Source organism: Plectropomus leopardus, chromosome 13 (assembly GCF_026936395.1).
Source record: "Plectropomus leopardus strain MGB_pleo_1.0 chromosome 13, ASM2693639v1, whole genome shotgun sequence".
Classification (NCBI taxonomy): Eukaryota; Metazoa; Chordata; class Actinopteri; order Perciformes; family Serranidae; genus Plectropomus; species Plectropomus leopardus.
Genome location: NC_142188.1, coordinates 30,758,415 through 30,770,000, shown reverse-complemented (window position 1 = coordinate 30,770,000; position 11,586 = coordinate 30,758,415). Strand labels below are relative to the sequence as shown.

Here is an 11,586-nt window from a genome sequence, read left to right as displayed (position 1 = left end):
TATCAACTGTCTCTAGTCTCCACGACAACAGCAATGGAGCAAAGCAGAGTCGGCGTGGTGCAGCGCTGTCTGTTCCAGCCCTCTGACTCTGGCTGCGTTCCTCAATCCAATCTGACGCTCTGCACTAAAATGAGAGAGCTGTTGCTCGAAGCCACAGAGGGTTCTATTTCTCCGTGAACAGTTAAGTTCATCACACATTTACTCTGTTGGGTGGTTTGCTGCTCCGCCTCCCTAGACAGAGTGCCCAGAGTACGCTCTGACACTCTAAGAGTGCGGTGCTCTGCATAACTGAAAGGTACATACCGACAGCGCTCTGAATTTACGCTCCAATTTGTGCCAGAGTACACACTCCGAGTGTCTCCCAGTCCACCCTATTGTAAGGAGTGTTGAGGAATTTCAGTTTGGCATGTTAAATTAGTGTCAACTGACACATTACTTTGATTTTTTGATCAGCGTTATCTATGTTTTGCAATATGGATAGGGGATGATCATTGTCAAATCAACCCAACTTCAGAAAACTAAAATGACAATATTTCAAATTTGGATTGAGGCTAATGTCTGAGCATTTTTTTATGCTTTTTATTATGCATGTCCCCATGCAAGACCCCTAAATTACACATTTAGAAAGTTTCTGATGATTTGGGTTCCTAGAGGCTTTAACAGTGTCTTGTAGTGTTGTGTAGTGCCCCACAGTATGCTGCATAGTTTTTGTTTATCAGATGTGCATTAAGGGGTTGGACAGGATTCAGACAGCTGTAAATGTGTGGCATTGTTATGACTGGCGACTATCTGTGTTTTGTGAGTGATTATTTTCTCTCTTTAAATATTGTTTGACTGACATATTGTCATAAGTTACCACAATGCATTGTTCTGCTGATATTATAATTTATTATCCTGCCATAAAACCCATCTAATGATTTAGAAGTGCACTCAATCTGTTTTTATAAGACAAAACTATGCAGCAATCTTAAAAAGCATAATATATACATATATATATATATATATATATTTCTTTTTTTGCACAAAGTGATTAAAGTCTCACCTCTCACACTGTTCCAATAGTTTCAGATTAATTCCTGCTTTCTTATAATTTCCTGGATGAAGAAAAAAAAAAGTTCTTTCTCTACAATTATACTGTTGGAGGGAACAATGTCCCATTTGGGATTTTAAGCCATTTACACAGATGATTCCAGTAATGCCATGCAAATAGAATTTAATTCAAAGTTAATTCGCCCGCATTACTTTTTAATAAAGAAATGATAAATTATAATCTCCTCTGCAATTTAATCTATTTATGCTGCTTCCGTCGCGGGAAAGTGTCCACTGCTTGTCTCTCCATTAATTGGGGGGGAGTAGAGAGAAAAAGAGAACCTAAAAGTGAAAGAAAATAACAGAGGGAGCAGGTAAATGTGTTATCTCAGCGCCGGACAGTGTTTGAGAAAGAAATAAAGGGTGTAATGAATTGATTTCATATTTAGACTCAGGCGTGTTGATACACATAGATCTCTAGTGGTCTTTCGGCGCCTGTAGCCTGCAGTATTTTCTTTCCTTTCATTAAGGTTGAGATTCTGCCCTTTGATAGTGTTATCGATTCTGCCTCCGAACACTGTGGCACCCCTGTGAAGTTGCTCTTCAGGTAGGAAAAAAAAAAGAAAAAAAAAGAAGAAGAAGCTATTATCTTTGGTGTTATCCTGTACCAGTGTAGTGGCGATTCACAAAACCGCTTTACTCGCCAGTGAACTGTTTTCCTCACTCTTTGTTCTTCCTCGCTTTTATTGAATTCAAGGGATAATTACAGATTCTGGAGCCGCCGCCGCAGCTCGGGCCCGCCGTAATTTCAGCGGACTGAGAATTTATTGCTTAAATCATTATGATTCTCTCCCCCGTCTCTGTGTTCAAATTCTATCTCTCCTTCAATCTGTTCCCGGTGTGTATGAAGAGCCGCAGAACTTCACTTCAGCTTAAGTCCAGATTTAACCTTGTAGTTTTTTTTATCATTATAATGGAGAGCAAATATCAAGTGAACATTCTCCTGCTCCCTCTAATCTGATACTTTGGTGACCTACATCTAATAATTCATCACCTTCACCAAATAATATCCTCTCTGTCCTCAGCTCTCTCCACCTTGTCTTCACAGGGAAGATGGCATTAGAGAAGAGGCAGTGGACACCTGGGGCCAATCATGGATCCAAAAACCTGTAAAGTCCAACGTTATGTTTTCAGCTGCTGTGACGTCTCTCTGGTTTAAAGTGTTGAAATTAACTTTCAAAAAACATAATATACAAAGTAAAGGCAAATCTGGCGATCTGTCAAATCATGTCAAATCATTACATAAGTCAGTTTCTATTACATATGAACCTGCATGTGTTTCATTTCGAACTGAGTCTGGTCAATATATTTTACTGCTTTATTTAATTCTGATGTTGTGTATTTGCCAGAAGCTTCGGTGTAGATTTCTGGAGGGGTGCATCCTCCTCAATATCAGATCAAATCAGAGATGTGAGCATTTTATAATGTCTAATACTTAAGTGTAACCTTGATGTGTTTGTCTTTTATTTCTTTTTTTTTACTGTATGTTGTAACACTATGTGATCTTGATGTAAATGTTCACATTTTTTGTGTTCTTTTTTTACCATAACAGTTATTGTATGTATGTTATTGTATGTAACCTTGATATCTTCTTTTTTTCCTCTTTCCTACTGAAAGCCTAACTAGGGGCAGGAGTACAAAACTATCAATAGCTATAATCACTACATGTGAAACTTCAGTTACTACAGCTTGTTTGTAACAGGCTAAAGTTGTCTTAATTCACATTGTTCCTATCAAATAACCTATATAATTAAATTAAATAAATATAGGAATTGTACATTTATCCCTAATCCTAGCCCCGACCCTGACCCCAAACCTTAACCCTACTAGTATGTTCAAGTATATTTAAAAACAGTGTCTAATTTGTGCAGTTTAAAAGAAAAAATAATTAGCTGCCTATGTATTATTATCAGAGTTTTCCAAGTCTTAAATAGCAATATTGGTATTGGCCTCAACTTAATTTCAGGTCATCCTGTGGTTTCACTCAAATCTACCACATTATCTTTCTCTTTCTACTATCTTACATCAGGATAACTGTAAAAATTGTACTGGTTTCATGCCAAAAAGTGCAAATGGACTAGAAATGATGTACATATTAATGCACCGACCTGTATAGTGCTCTTTTGTGGGATTCTATGTAAAATGCTCCACAGTACAAGCCACATTAATCCATTCACACACTGGTGGTAGAGGCTACCTTTGAGGTGCCACGTTCTACTCAGTTTTAATGTTGTTACATGCACTGCCATCACACAGCCATGGAAAACCCAACAGGAGAAATTTCAGAGATGACATCACAGACTGTCACTAATAACTTTACCAATGCCTTTTTTTGGCAGGTGATTTATTACAATAATAATTTAAGCCTCAAGTGTCATTCATCCGGGTCCAAGCAGATTGCAGGTATTTGAATGCTTGCTACTTTTTTAATTGACAAGAGGCAATACTCTTGATGGTCTTTGGGATTACTCACGGTGGTCATTACTATATGCTGATGCTTTTGTGACTTCTACTTTCACAAACATGACATGCTTCACATGACTACTTTTGATTTTTTATTCCTGTCAAGATCTTGAATGCATGGCATGTTTATTCATTTATACAAAAATCGTGTTACTGTTTGAAAAATGTCAAAAGTTATCACTTGCATGATGGCACAGGCAGAAATTGAACTCATCATCTTTGCATTGAAAGCCAACCACATTACTACTCAACCCGTGAACAAATCAGTAAAATGTATTGTAGATCATAGTAGGTTTTGATAGAAGGAATAATGACTTGAGTATAACAAATTGGATATTTGTGCTTTGTCATCTGAGATTTTGAACTTCAGTTTGGAGATTTAAAAAGTAGCACAGCATGTCCACTTTTAAGTTCATAAGAAATGGGAGAAAACAGGAGATTCAACCAGGTGCAGATAGTTTACTGCCAACTTCTTCAACCCTGCTCTCCGACTCCAAGGCCAAGTAGCAGCATCTGAAGAGGAAGGCAAGAAGAACCCACTGCACCACCAGAAAGACATGGCTGCCCTTACACCCTCTGACAGTTTGATGCAATGACGTCACCTGTGCAAAACTTTGGAAAACTCATTCTGCTGGTCTCAGGTGTTTTGTCAAATGTTAAGTGTGACATTGGTTAAAAATAATAATGAAAAAAAAATATTAGCCACATAGTAGAAAAGTAAAACAATGAATCACAAATGGCTCAAGGTTACATGGATCTGAACTCAACAAAAACATCTTTGTCAATTTTGGTAACATTTGAATGAAAACTTGTAGAGCTACAAATCTGAGATTTTGTCGTAAGATTTTTCTGATTAAAACATTTAGCGAAGAAGAAGACATAAAAAAGCAGGGCTCCACAATGGAGTGCAGCTGTCATGGTAAGTACGTCATAAAAATATTGTAAAATGTGTCATAGTATTTCAAGAAAAACAAAAGAAACATAGTATAGTCTGTCAAAACAGAACTATCAAAAAAAATTGTTATGGTATAATATGTCATAAAACCATTGTAAAAATGCCATAGCCTAGTGTGCCATAAAAAATATGAAAGTATATAACATCAAGAAAGTATATTGCTAAAAAATCCTAAAATGTTAAAGTATAGTATGTGGTTAAACAAAATGTAATAGCACAATATGTTGCTAAAAAAAAAATCACAAAAACATCAAAAAATCATTAAAAAGACATAGTATAGTATTGGGACCAAATATCATAAAAAATGTAATAGTATAGTATGGGAACCAAAAATCATGAAAAACGACATGGTATAGTATGGGGTCCAAAAATCGTAAAAACAACATCATTAAAAAATCATCAAAAAACCCCCCACCAAAAAAACATAGTATAATATGTCATTTGAAACTTAGCAAAAAATGACGTACTATGGTATCTCATTCAAAAATCCTGAAAAACAACATAGTTTAGAATGTGGTCCAAAAATCATTAAAAAACGACATACTATATAAAAATCTTTTTTAAAAAACTACATAGTATAGTATGGGTACCAAAAATGATAATATTACGATTAAGTATGCTATGTTGTCCAAAAATCTTTAAAAACTACAAAGTATAGTATGTCAACCGAAAATTTTACTTTACTGACAGTTTTTCATCAATATTCCTTTATTTCGACAGACGCATCTGCCAATATTGGTTTTACCTGTTTCGGGACAACTTCACCTGATTTATCAGCCAAAACAATATATCATTCAACTTTTCACAATCACCATGCAATTTCATGCTTTTTTGGCCGTTTTTGCAACATATTTTGCCATGGTACGTTTCGGCACGCCATTTAATGTGTATTCCATTTGTTTTTAAGACATTTAAAATTTTGAAATTTTTCACCAAAAATGCAATACTATAGTATAGCTTTTTCGGTCATTTTTTCAACATGCAATTCTATGCTGTTCTTGGCCGTTTTTGCAACACATTTTGCCATGGCATGTCTCGGCACACTATTTAAGGTGTATTCCAAGTGTTTTCAAGACATTTCAAATTTTGAAATTTTTCACCAAAAATGCAATACTATAGTATGGCTTTTTCGGTCATTTTTTCAACATGCAATTCAATGCATTTTAGGGCCGTTTTTGCAACTTTCTTTCCCATGGAATGTCTCTACACGCTATTTAATGTGCATTCCATGTGTTTTTAAGACATTTAAAATTTTGAACTTTTTCACCAAAAATGCAATACTATAGTATGGCTTTTTCTGTCATTTTTCCAACATGCAATTCTATGCTGTTTTGGGCCATTTTTGCAACTTTCTTTCCCATGGAATGTCTTTGCGCGCTATTTAAAGTGTGTTCCATATGTTTTTAAGACATTTAAAATTTTGAAATTTTCCACCAAAAATGCAATACTACAGTATGGCTTTTTCGGTCATTTTTTCAACATGCAATTCTATGCTGTTCTTGGCCGTTTTTGCAACACATTTTGCCATGGCATGTCTCGGCACGCTATTTAAGGTGTATTCCATGTGTTTTCAAGACATTTAAAATTTTGAAATTTTTCACCAAAAATGCAATACTATAGTATGGCTTTTTCGGTCATTTTTTCAACATGCAATTCTATGCTGTTCTTGGCCGTTTTTGCAACACATTTTGCCATGGCATGTCTCGGCACACTATTTAAGGTGTATTCCAAGTGTTTTCAAGACATTTAAAATTTTGAAATTTTTCACCAAAAATGCAATACTATAGTATAGCTTTTTCGGTCATTTTTCAACATGCAATTCTATGCTGTTTGTGGCTGTTTTGCAACTTTCTTTCCATGGAATGTCTTTGCACACTATTTAAGGTGTATTCCATGTGTTTTCAAGACATTTCAAATTTTGAATTTTTTCACCAAAAATGCAATACTATAGTATGGCTTTTTTGGTCATTTTTTCAACATGCAATTCTATGCTGTTTTTGGCTGTTTTTGCAACTTTCTTTCCCATAGAATGTCTTTGCACGCTATTTAAGGTGTATTCCAAGTGTTTTCAAGGCAATTAAAATTTTGAAATTTTTCACCAAAAATGCAATACTATAGTATGGCTTTTTCAGTCAATTTTTCAACATGCAATTCAATGCTGTTCTTGGCCGTTTTTGCAACACATTTTGCCATGGCATGTCTCGGCACGCTATTTAAGGTGTATTCCAAGTGTTTTCAAGACATTTCAAATTTTGAAATTTTTCACCAAAAATGCAATACTATAGTATGGCTTTTTCGGTCATTTTTTCAACATGCAATTCTATGCTGTTTTTGGCCATTTTTGCAACTTTCTTTCCCATGGAATGTCTTTGCACGCTATTTAAGGTGTATTCCATGTGTTTTCAAGACATTTCAAATTTTGAAATTTTTCACCAAAAATGAAAAACTATAGTATAGCTTTTTCTGTCATTTTTCCAACATGCAATTCTATGCTGTTTTGGGCCATTTTTGCAACACATTTTGCCATGGCATGTCTCGGCACGCTATTTAAGGTGTATTCCAAGTGTTTTCAAGACATTTCAAATTTTGAAATTATTCACCAAAAATGCAATACTATAGTATGGCTTTTTCAGTCAATTTTTCAACATGCAATTCTATGCTGTTCTTGGCCGTTTTTGCAACTTTCTTTCCCATGGAATGTCTCTGCACACTATTTAATGTGCATTCCATGTGTTTTTAAGACATTTAAAATTTTGAAATTTTTCACCAAAAATGCAATACTATAGTATGGCTTTTTTGGTCATTTTTTCAACATGCAATTCTATGCTGTTTTTGGCCATTTTATGCGACTTTCTTTCCCATGGAATGTCTTTGCACACTATTTAATATGTATTCCATGTGTTTTTAAGACATTTCAAATTTTGAAATTTTTCACCAAAAATGCAATACTATAGTATGGCTTTTTCGGTCATTTTTTCAGCATGCAATTCTATGCTGTTCTTCACCGTTTTTGCAACACATTTTGCCATGGCATGTCTCGGCATGCTATTTAAGGTGTATTCCAAGTGTTTTCAAGACAATTCAAATTTTGAAATTTTTCACCAAAAATGCAATACTATAGTATAGCTTTTTCGGTCATTTTTTCAACATGCAATTCTATGCTGTTTGTGACTGTTTTGCAACTTTCTTTCCCATGGAATGTCTTTGCATGCTATTTAAGGTGTATTCCATGTGTTTTAAGACATTTAAAATTTTGAACTTTTTCACCAAAAATGCAATACTATAGTATGGCTTTTTTCGGTCATTTTCAACATGCAATTCTATGCTGTTCTTCAACGTTTTTGCAACACATTTTGCCATGGCATGTCTCGGCATGCTATTTAAGGTATATTCCATGTGTTTTCAAGGCATTGAAAATTTTGAAATTTTTCACCAAAAATGCAATACTATAGTATGGCTTTTTCGGTCATTTTTTTCAACTTGCATTTCTATGCTGTTCTTGGCTGTTTTTGCGACACATTTTGCCATGGCATGTCTCAGCACACTATTTAAGGTCTATTCCATGTGTTTTCAAGACATTTCAAATTTTGAAATTTTTCACCAAAAATGAAAAACTATAGTATAGCTTTTTCTGTCATTTTTCCAACATGCAATTCAATGCATTTTAGGGCCGTTTTTGCAACTGTCTTTCCCATTGAATGTCTCTGCACGCTATTTAATGTGTATTCCATGTGTTTTCAAGACATTTAAAATTTTGAAATTTTTCAACAAGAATGCAATACTATAGTATGGCTTTTTCAGTCAATTTTTCAACATGCAATTCTATGCTGTTTTTGGCCATTTTTGCAACTTTCTTTCCCATGGAATGTCTTTGCCCGCTATTTAAGGTGATTTCCATGTGTTTTTAAGACATTTAAAATTTTGAAATTTTCCACCAAAAATGCAATACTATAGTATGGCTTTTTCAGTCAATTTTTCTTAATGCAATTCAATGCTGTTCTTGGCCATTTTTGCAACACATTTTGCCATGGCATGTCTCGGCACGCTATTTAAGGTGTATTCCAAGTGTTTTCAAGACATTTAAAATTTTGAAATTTTTCACCAAAAATGCAATACTATAGTATGGCTTTTTCGGTCATTTTTTCAACATGCAATTCTATGCTGTTTTTGGCCATTTTTGCAACTTTCTTTCCCATGGAATGTCTTTGCACGCTATTTAATATGTATTCCATGTGTTTTTAAGACATTTAAAATTTTGAAATTTTTCACCAAAAATGCAATACTATAGTATGGCTTTTTCAGTCATTTTTTCAACATGCAATTCTATGCTGTTTTTGGCCATTTTTGCAACTTTCTTTCCCATGGAATGTCTTTGCACGCTATTTAAGGTGTTTTCCATGTGTTTTTAAGACATTTAAAATTTTGAAATTTTCCACCAAAAATGCAATACTATAGTATGGCTTTTTCAGTCAATTTTTCAACATGCAATTCAATGCTGTTCTTGGCCGTTTTTGCAACACATTTTGCCATGGCATGTCTCGGCACGCTATTTAAGGTGTATTCCAAGTGTTTTCAAGACATTTCAAATTTTTAAACTTTTCACCAAAAATGCAATACTATAGTATGGCTTTTTTGGTCATTTTTTCAACATGCAATTCTATGCTGTTTTTGGCCATTTTTGCGACTTTCTTTCCCATGGAATGTCTTTACACGCTATTTAAGGTGTATACCAAGTGTTTTCAAGGCATTTAAAATTTTGAAATTTTTCACCAAAAATGCAATACTATAGTATGGCTTTTTCTGTCATTTTTCAACATGCAATTCTATGCTGTTCTTGGCCGTTTTTGCGACACATTTTGCCATGGCATGTCTCGGCACGCTATTTAAGGTGTATTCCAAGTGTTTTCAAGACAATTCAAATTTTGAAATTTTTCACCAAAAATGCAATACTATAGTATGGCTTTTTCGGTCATTTTTTCAACATGCAATTCTATGCTGTTCTTGGCCGTTTTTGCAACTTTCTTTTCCATAGAATGTCTTTGCACACTATTTAAGATGTATTCCATGTGTTTTCAAGACATTTCAAATTTTGAATTTTTTCACCAAAAATGCAATACTATAGTATGGCTTTTTCGGTCATTTTTTCAACATGCAATTCTATGCTGTTTTTGGCCATTTTTGCAACTTTCTTTCCCACGGAATGTCTTTGCTCACTATTTAATGTGTATTCCATGTGTTTTTGAGACATTTCAAATTTTGAACTTTTTCACCAAAAATGCAATACTATAGTATGGCTTTTTCGGTCATTTTTTCAGCATGCAATTCTATGCTGTTCTTCAACGTTTTTGCAACACATTTTGCCATGGCATGTCTCGGCATGCTATTTAAGGTATATTCCATGTGTTTTCAAGGCATTGAAAAATTTTGAAATTTTTCACCAAAAATGCAATACTATAGTATGGCTTTTTCGGTCATTTTTTCAACATGCAATTCAACGCATTTTAGGGCCATTTTTGCAACTTTCTTTTCCATGGAATGTCTCTACACGCCATTTAAGGCGTATTTCATGTCTTTTCAAGACATTTCAAATTTTGAAATTTTTCACCAAAAATGCAATACTATAGTATAGCTTTTTGGGTCATTTTTTCAACATGCAATTCTATGCTGTTTGTGACTGTTTTTGCAACTTTCTTTCCCATGGAATGTCTCGGCATGCAATTTAAGGTGTATTCCATGTGTTTTTAAGACATTTAAAATTTTGAACTTTTTCACCAAAAATGCAATACTATAGTATGGCTTTTTCGGTCATTTTTTCAACATGCAATTCTATGCTGTTCTTGGTCGTTTTTGCAACACATTTTGCCATGACATGTCTCTGCACACTACTTAAGGTGTATTCCAAGTGTTTTCAAGACATTTCAAATTTTGAAATTTTTCACCAAAAATGCAATACTATAGTATGGCTTTTTCTGTCATTTTTCAACATGCAATTCAATGCATTTTAGGGCCGTTTTTGCAACTGTCTTTCCCATGGAACGCCTCTGCACGCTATTTAATATGTATTCCATGTGTTTTTAAGACATTTAAAATTTTGAAATTTTTCACCAAAAATGCAATACTATAGTATGGCTTTTTCAGTCATTTTTTCAGCATGCAATTCTATGCTGTTTTTGGCCATTTTTGCAACTTTCTTTCCCATGGAATGTCGTTGCCCGCTATTTAAGGTGTTTTCCATGTGTTTTTAAGACATTTAAAATTTTGAAATTTTCCACCAAAAATGCAATACTATAGTATGGCTTTTTTGGTCATTTTTTCAACATGCAATTCTATGCTGTTTTTGGCCGTTTTTGCAACTTTCTTTCCCATGGAATGTCTCGGCATGCTTGTTAAGGTGTATTCCAAGTGTTTTCAAGACATTTCAAATTTTGAACTTTTTCACCAAAAATGCAATACTATAGTATGGCTCTTTTAGTCATTTTTTCAACATGCAATTCAATGCTGTTCTTGGTCGTTTTTGCAACACATTTTGCCATGGCATGTCTCGGCATGCTATTTAAGGTGTTTTCCATGTGTTTTTGAGACATTTCAAATTTTGAAATTTTCCACCAAAAATGCAATACTATAGTATGGCTTTTTCAGTCATTTTTTCAACATGGAATTCTATGCTGTTCTTGGCCGTTTTTGCAACACATTTTGCCATGGCATGTCTCGGCACGCTATTTAAGGTGTATCCCAAGTGTTTTCAATACATTTCAAATTTTTAAACTTTTCACCAAAAATGCAATACTATAGTATGGCTTTTTCGGTCATTTTTTCAACATGCAATTCAATGCATTTTAGGGCCGTTTTTGCAACTTTCTTTCCCATGGAATGTCTCTACACGCTATTTAATGTGCATTCCATGTGTTTTTAAGACATTTAAAATTTTGAACTTTTTCACCAAAAATGCAATACTATAGTATGGCTTTTTCAGTCATTTTTTCAACATGCAATTCAATGCATTTTAGGGCCGTTTTTGCAACTTTCTTTCCCATGGAATGTCTCTACACGCTATTTAAGGTGTATTCCATGTGTTTTCA

The 11,586-nt window shown here is 34.2% G+C and overlaps 1 protein-coding gene across 3 annotated transcripts in view; it reads left to right on the top strand.

Annotated features, from left to right (window-relative positions):
- LOC148187749 (uncharacterized) overlaps nt 1-4,927 on the top strand; it is a 425,509-nt gene extending 420,582 nt beyond the window's left edge. For 2 of the 3 annotated variants that reach the window (XM_088086769.1, XM_088086770.1), the window contains exon 13: nt 2,138-4,925. The gene's annotated coding sequence lies outside the window, so the exon portion shown is untranslated. Of the gene's footprint in view, nt 1-2,114 lie in introns of all 3 variants that reach the window. The other variant, XM_088086772.1, reaches the window with a different exon arrangement.
- Nucleotides 4,928-11,586: the final 6,659 nt, after the last annotated feature.